This window comes from Scyliorhinus canicula, chromosome 7 (genome assembly GCF_902713615.1).
Source record: "Scyliorhinus canicula chromosome 7, sScyCan1.1, whole genome shotgun sequence".
NCBI classification, from domain to species: domain Eukaryota; kingdom Metazoa; phylum Chordata; class Chondrichthyes; order Carcharhiniformes; family Scyliorhinidae; genus Scyliorhinus; species Scyliorhinus canicula.
This window is the reverse complement of record NC_052152.1, coordinates 92,401,746-92,409,787: the sequence shown is the minus strand read 5'-3', so window position 1 is coordinate 92,409,787 and position 8,042 is coordinate 92,401,746.

The following is an 8,042-nucleotide window of genomic DNA, read 5'->3' as shown; positions in this document are numbered from 1 at the left end:
ACAATGAAGTAATGGTGATATATTTCCAATTCAGGATGATATGTGCGGCTTGGAGGGTAACTCCCAGGTGATGGTATTACCATGCATTTGCTGGCCTTGTCCTTTGAGGTGGCAGAAGTCGTAGGTTTTGGAAGGTGCTGCAATTATAATAGTGTGCACATTATTGATTGGTTTATTTGCTCTTATGGGTTCAGTGTTGAAGAAGTTTATTTTAAGCACTTAAAACACAACAATTCGCACCTTGAATACTGTGAACAATTTTGCTCCCCTTATATAAGGTAAGATATATTGGCATCGGAGGCAATTCAGAGAAGGTTCACTAGGTTGATCCCGGGTATGGAGGGATTTTCCTGTAAGGAGAGGTTGAGTAGGTTGGGACTGTGCTCATTGGAATTTAGAAGGAGAGCTGACCTTATTGAGACACAGAGGATTCTCAATGGGCTTGACAGGATAGATGCTGAGAGGTTGATTTCCCCTGTGGACAGTTGAGGACCAGAGGAAAAAATCTCAGAATAAGGTGTCACCCATTTAAGACAGAGATGAGGAGGAATTTCTTCTACCAGAGGGTAGTGAATCTGTGGAATTCTTTACCGCAGATAGCTATAGAGGCTGGACCTTTAGGTATGTTCAAGGCTGAGATAGACAGATTTTTAATCAGAAAGAGAATCAAGGGTTATGGGAATAAGGCCGGAATGTATTGACGATTATCAAATCAGTCATGATCTAATTGAATGGCAGAGAAGACCTGATGGGCTGAATGGCCTACTTTTGCTTCAATATCTCATGGCCTTGTCTCATCGTTCAATAAATCTTAAATTTAAAAAAGCCAAGATTTGTATATCAGCAACTTGAATAAATGCCAAGTCAGAGGATCAAGTTATCATTTAACTTGATATGTGGTCCCTCAGACTCTATGTTATGAGTCTAAGTCATCCACCATAATACAAATGAGTCAGGCAACAGAGTCAAACTCAGGCATTCATACGACTTTTGGCCTGTCACACACAACAATACTTTCAACAATGAAAATCATAGTTACAGATCAACCATTCAGACACAGGAATCATCTCATTTTAGCAATACATTTGGGGTTAAAAATATCAAATTGTGGTCACGTGGAACGTGAGGGGGGGGGGGGGGAGGTGTGAATGGGTTAGTCAAACAGTCGTGTGTATTCACGCATCTGAGGAGTCTGAAGGCGGACGTTGTGTTTTTGCAGGAAACACATCTGAAGTTGGGGGATCAGACGAGGCTGAGGGAGGGTTGTGTGAGGCAGGCATTTAACTCGGGGCTGGATATGAAGACGAGGGCTGGCGGTGTTGGTCAATAAGAGGGTTGCGTTTGAAGTGGGGAGTATTGTGGCCGAGCTGGGTGGGGAGGTATGTGATGGTTAGTGGGAAGTTGGAGTGGATGCCAGTCACTCTGGGAAATGTTTATGCCCGAATTACGATGATGTGGATTTTATGAGGTGGGTGTTAGGGAAGATTTCGGACTTGGACTCACATTGGTTTATTATGGGGGGGAGGAATTTAATACGACCATAGAGCCGAGCTTGGACCAATCGAGTCCCAAGTTGTCGAGGGTATCGGCAGTGGCGAGAGAGCTGAGGGGATTCATGGAGCGCATAGGGCATGTGCACCCGCGAAGGTTTGTGAGGCCGTGGGCAAAGGAGTTTTCATATTTCTCCTATGTGCACCGGGTTGTACTCCCGGATTGACTATTTTGAGATGAACAAGACGCTGCAAATAAAAAAACATTTATAAAAAAAAAAAAGAACAAGACGCTGCCAGATGGCGGTGGTCGACTCGGAGTATTTGGCAATTGTGGTTTGCAACCACGCGCCACACAGGGTAGTTTTTCTAGAGGTAGTGGCTCGGGGGGAGGTTAGACATGGGGTTGTTGGCAGATGAGGAGGTGTGTGAGCGCGTGTGGGCTGCCATTCAGGGCTATGTGGTGTTGAAATATATGGGGAAGATCACAGCCGCCACACTATGGGATACACTCAAGGCGGTAGTTAGGGGGGGAGTTTATAATGATCCGGGGGTATAAGGAGAAGGTTGAGCGGGAAGAGAGGGCAAGGCTCGCGGACGAGATACTGAGGGTGGACAGGAGATATTTGGAGGTGCCGGTGGCGGGGTTGTTGAAGGAGAGGCAGAGGCTTCAGATGGAGTTTCGGCTAGTTTCTATGGGACAGTGTGGAGGGCCAGAGGGCTGTGTATGAATACGGGGAAAAGGCAAGTAGGATGTTGGCCCTCTCAAACAGGTATACCGCTTTGGATACTGTTGGGGGGAATAGCCTATCAGCGGAAAACAGCAGCAACCAGAGCAGCAGCACCTCGGCTGGCTCTCATGTTCAGCAGGGAGGGTCAAAGCGCAGAAGAGCAATAGTCATAGGGGACTCTATAGTCAGGGACACAGATAGGCGCTTCTGTGAACGTGAAAGAGACTCCAGGGTGGTATGTTGCCTCCCTGGTGCCAGGGTCCAGGGTGTCTCAGAATGGGTAGCGGGCACCCTGAAGGGGAGGGCAAACAGGCAGAGGTCATTGTATATATTGGTACGAACGGCATAGGCAGGAAGGGGCATGAGGTCCTGCAGCAGGAGTTCAGGGAGCTAGGCAGAAATTAAAAGACAGGACCTCTAGGGTTGTAATCTCGGGATTACTCCCTGTGCCACATACAAGTGAGGCTAGAAATAGGAAGATAGAGCAGCGAAACACGTGGCTAAACAGCTGGTGTAGGAGGGAGGGTTTCCATTATCTGGACCACTGGGAGCTCTACCGGGGAGGTGTGACCTGTATAAGTAGGAAGGGTTGCATTTAAACTGGAGAGGCATAAATATCCTGGCTGTGAGATTTGCTAGTGTCACACGGGAGGGTTTAAACTAGTATGGCAGGGGGGTGGGTACCGGGGCAATAGGTTAGAAGGTGAAAACATTGAGGGAGAACTAGGGAACAGGGCCAGTATGGCTCTGAGGAAGAGCAGACAGGGAGATGTTGCTGAAAACAGTAGGTCTGGTGGCCTGAAGTGCATATGTTTTAATGCAAGAAGTATAACAGGTAAGGCAGATGAACTTAGAGCTTGGATTAGTACTTGGAACTATGGTGTTGTTGTCATTACAGAGACCTGGTTAAGGGAAGGACAGGATTGGCAGCTAAACGTTCCAGGATTTAGATGTTTCAAGCGGGATAGAGGGAGATGTAAAAGGGGTGGCAGAGCTGCGCTACTGGTTAGGGAGAATATCACAGCTGGACTACGGGAGGACATCTCAGAGGGCAGTGAGGCTATATGGGTAGAGATCAAGAATATGAAGGGTGCAGTCACAATGTTGGGGGTTTATTACAGGCCTCACAACAGCCAGCGGGAGATCGAGGAGCAGATAAGGAGGCAGATTTTGGAAAGGGGTAAAAGCAACAGTGTTGTTGTGATGGGAGGGTTCAACTTCCCCAATATTGTCTGGGACTCACTTAGTGCTAGGGACTTGGATGGGGCAGAGTTTGTAAGGAGCATCCAGGATGGCTTCTTAAAACAATATGTAGATAGTCCAACTAGGGAAGGGGCTGTACTGGACCTGGTATTGGGGAATGAGCCCGGCCAGGTGGTAGAAGTTCCAGTAGGGGAGCATTTCAGGAACAGTGACCACATTTCAGTAAGTTTTAAAGTGCTGGTGGACAAGGATAAGAGTGGTCCCAGGGTGAATGTGCTAAATTGGGGGAAGGCTAATTAGAACAATATTAGGCGGGAACTGAAGAACCTAGATTGGGAGCGGATGTTTGAGGGTAAATCAACATCTGGCATGTGGGAAGCTTTCAAACGTCAGTTGAAAGGAATTCAGGACCGGCATGTTCCTGTGCGGAAGAAGGATAAATACGGCAAATTTCGGGAACCTTGGATAACGAGAGATATTGTAGGCCTCGTCAAAAAGGAAAAGGAGGCATTTGTCAGGGCTAGAAGGCTGGGAACAGACGAAGCCTGTGTGAAATATAAGGAAAGTAGAAAGGAACTTAAGCAAGGAGACAGGAGGGCTAAAAGGGGTCATGAAAAGTCATTGGCAAATAGGGTTAATGAAAATCCCAAGGCTTTTTACATGTACATAAAAAGCAAGAGGGTAGCCAGGGAAAGGGTTGGCCCACTGAAGGATAGGCAAGGGAATCTATGTCTGGAGTCAGAGGAAGTGGATGAGGTACTAAATGAATACTTTGCATTAGTATTCACCAAAGAGAAGGAATTGGTGGATGTTGAGTCTGGAGAAGGGTGTGTAGATAGCCTGGGTCACATTGAGATCCAAAAAGACGAGGTGTGTGGCGTCTTGAAAAATATTAAGGTAGATATGTCCCCAGGGCCTGATGGGATCTACCCCAGAATACTAAAGGTGGCTAGAGAGGAAATTGCTGAGGCCTTGACAGAAATCTTTGGATCCTCACTGTCTTCAGGTGATGTCCCGGAGGACTGGAGAATAGCCAATGTTGTTCCTTTGTTTAAGAAGGGTAGCAAGGATAATCCAGGGAACTACAGGCCAGTGAGGCTTACGTCAGTGGTAGGGAAATTGCTGGAGAGAATTGTTCAAGACAGGATCTACTCCCATTTGGAAGCAAATGGACGTATTAGTGAGAGGCAGCATGGTTTTGTGAAGGGGAGGTTGTCTCACTAACTTGATTGAGTTTTTTGAAGAGGTCACAAAGATGATTGATGCAGGTAGGGCAGTGGATGTTTCATAGATTTCATAGAATTTACAGTGCAGAAGGAGGCCATTCGGCCCATCGAGTCTGCACCGGCTCTTGGAAAGAGCACCCTATCCAAACCCACACCTCCACCCTATCCCCATAACCCAGTAACTCCACCCAACTCTAAGGGCAATTTTGGACACTAAGGGCAATTTAGCATGACCAATCCACCTAACCTGCACATCTTTGGACTTTGGGAGGAAACCGGAGCACCCGGAGGAAACCCACGCACACACGGGGAGAACGTGCAGACTCTGCACAGACAGTGACCCAAGCTGGGAATCGAACCTGGGACCCTGGAGCTGTGAAGCAATTGTGTTAACCACTATGCTACCGTGCTGCCCTAAATGTTGTCTGTATGGACTTCATTAAAGCCTTTGACAAGGTCCCTCATGCCAGACTGGTACAAAAGGTGAAGTCACACGGGATCAGGGGTGAGCTGGCAAGATGGATACAGAACTGACTATTCATATGAAATGAAAATCGCTTATTGTCACGAGTAGTCTTCAATGAAGTTACTGTGAAAAGCCCCTAGTCGCCACATTCCGGCGCCTGTCCGGGGAGGCTGGTACGGGAATCGAACCGTGCTGCTGGCCTGCTTGGTCTGCTTTAAAAGCCAGCAATTTAGCTCAGTGAGCTAAACCAGCCCCTTCCATATAAGGCAGAGAGCAACAATGGAAGGGCGCTTTTCTGATTGGAGGGCTGTGACTAGTGATGTTCCGCAGGGATCAGTGCTGGGACCTTTGCTGTTCGTAATATATATAAATGATTTGGAGGGAAATGTAACTGGCCTGATTAGTAAGTTTGCAGACGACACAAAGGTTGGTGGAATTGCGGATAGCAATGGGGACTGTCAGAGAATACAGCAGGGTTTAAATCGTTTGGAGACTTGGGCGGAGAGATGGCAGATGGAGTTTAATCCAGACAAATGTGAGGTAATGCATTTTGGAAGGTCTAATGCAGGTGGGGTATATACAGTGAATGGTAGAACCCTCAAGAGTATTGACAGTCAGAGAGATCTAGGTGTACAGGTCCACAGGTCACTGAAAGGGGCAACACAGGCGGAGAAGGTAGTCAAGAAGGCATACGGCATGCTTGCCTTCATTGGCCGGGGCATTGAGTATAAGAATTGGCAAGTCATGTTGCAGCCGTATAGAACCTTAGTTAGGCCGCACTTGGAATATAGTGTTCAATTCTGGTCGCCACACTACCAGAAGAATGTGGAGGCTTTAGAGAGGATGCAGAAGAGATTTACCAGGATGTTGCCTGGTATGGAGGGCATTAGCTATGAGGAGCGGTTGAATAAACTCGATTTGTTCTCACTGGAACAACAGAGGTTGAGGGGCGACCTGATAGAGGTCTACAAAATTATGAGGGGCATAGACAGAGTGGATAGTCAGAGGCTTTTTCCCAGGGTATAGGGGTCAATTACTAGGGGGCATAGGTTTAAGGTGCGAGGGGCAAGGTTTAGAGGAGATGTGCGAGGCAAGTTTTTTACACAAAGGGTAGTGGGTGCCTGGAACTCGCTGCCGGAGGAGGGGGTGGAAGCAGGGACGATAGTGACATTTAAGGGGCAGTTTGACAAATACATGAATAGGATGGGAATAGAGGGATACGGACCCAGGAAGTGTAGAAGATTTTAGTTTAGATGGCAGCATGGTTGGCACAGGCTTAGAGGGCCGAAGGCCTGTTCCTGTGTTGTACTTTTCTTTGTTCTTCTTTGTTATCAGTTGAAGAAGCAGGAGGCGGCTTTGGAGATTGTTGGAGTCAGGGATGATAAGGGTAATGTGGTGATGGATGAATGGGGTGTTTGAGGCCTTTCATAGGAGGTTCTACCAGTCAGAGCTCCCGACCGGAAAGGAGGGGATACAATAGTTCCTGGATGGGTTGGAGTTTCCCAAAGTGTAGGAGGGGTTGATTCAGGGGCTGGGGGCCCCAATTGGGCTGAAAGAAGTGATGGATAGTATGGGCGCGATGCAGGCAGGTAAGGCCCCGGGGGGCGGATGGATTCCCTGTAGAGTTTTTTAAAAGTTTGGGTCGGACCTGGGCCACTGCTGGTGAGGACATATAATGAAGCGAGGGAGAGGGGGGAATGCCCCCCTCCCCATGGCGGAGGCAGAAGAGACCCCCCCCTACCGCGCATGCGCCAGTGGTGATGTCAGCGGTCGCTGATGCACCGGCGCATGCGCGAACCGGCGAAGGCCTTTCAGCCAGCCCCGACACCAGGCAGCAGGCGTCAAAGGCCATTGGCGCCGGTTTTGGCGCAAGTCAGCGTGGTGTCAACCACTCCGGTGCGGGCCTAGCCCCTAAAGGTGCGAGAATTCGGGGAGGCCCGACGCCGGAGTGGTTGGCGCCACTCCGCTACGCCGGGATCCCCCGCCCCGCAGGGTAGGGGAGAATCCCAGCCCTGATGTCCGAGGTGTTGGGTATGGGGATGGTTCCAAATCCGGAGGTGCCGATATTTGGGGTGTCGGAAGACCCGGGATTCCAGGAGGTGAGACAGGCCAACATCTTGGCCTTGCCTCGCCAATAGCCTGGAGCCGAAAGCTGGATTGTGTGTGAGCGATCTGGCAGAGTTTCTGGGGCTGGAAAAGGTCACGTTCATTCTGCAAGGGGTGGCAGAGGGGTTCTGTACGGAGGATTGAGGGGTTGGCAAGGGGGAGGGTCGGGTGGGAGGGTGAGGCGGGGTAAGGAAGTTAAAATGGAAAAGCGAGATGTGGTGAGGTGTTGTTATCGGGGGGCAGGAGGGTTGTAGTTGTTTATAGTTGCTGTTCTGGTATTTTTTGGAAATATGTGAAAATGCCTTGAATAAAATATTAAAAAACAAAATCAAGTTGGATCCATCACATAGGTCACAGAGATTTTCTCTGCTTCAGTCTCCATTTATTGTCTTTCCTATTGTTGTCATAGAAATTCTTCAATTGTATGGCGGTTTCAAGTAACGTAATTGCTGATTTGGCCGTTAAATTGTGTTTTATATGTAACCAATATTTTATGACTCCTAAATCAGGCGGGAGTTTGGCTGGGTCATTGCTTCAGTTCCGATGTTTGCTCAGGCTGACCATACAAATTCAATCAAAACTTAATAACTGATGCTGATCCTGAGTCATGGGGCAGGTGAAAGCAATGGATGAGTGAACAAAGAAGTACTTGTGAATGAATGAGATGACCTCACCTAAAATCAGCTGATTCTCTAATTTAGATTTAGAATTTAGAACAGTACAGCACAGAACAGGCCCTTCGGCCCTCGATGTTGTGCCGAGCAACTCACGTATCCACCTATACCCGTAACCCAACAACTCCCCCTTAACCTTACGTTTT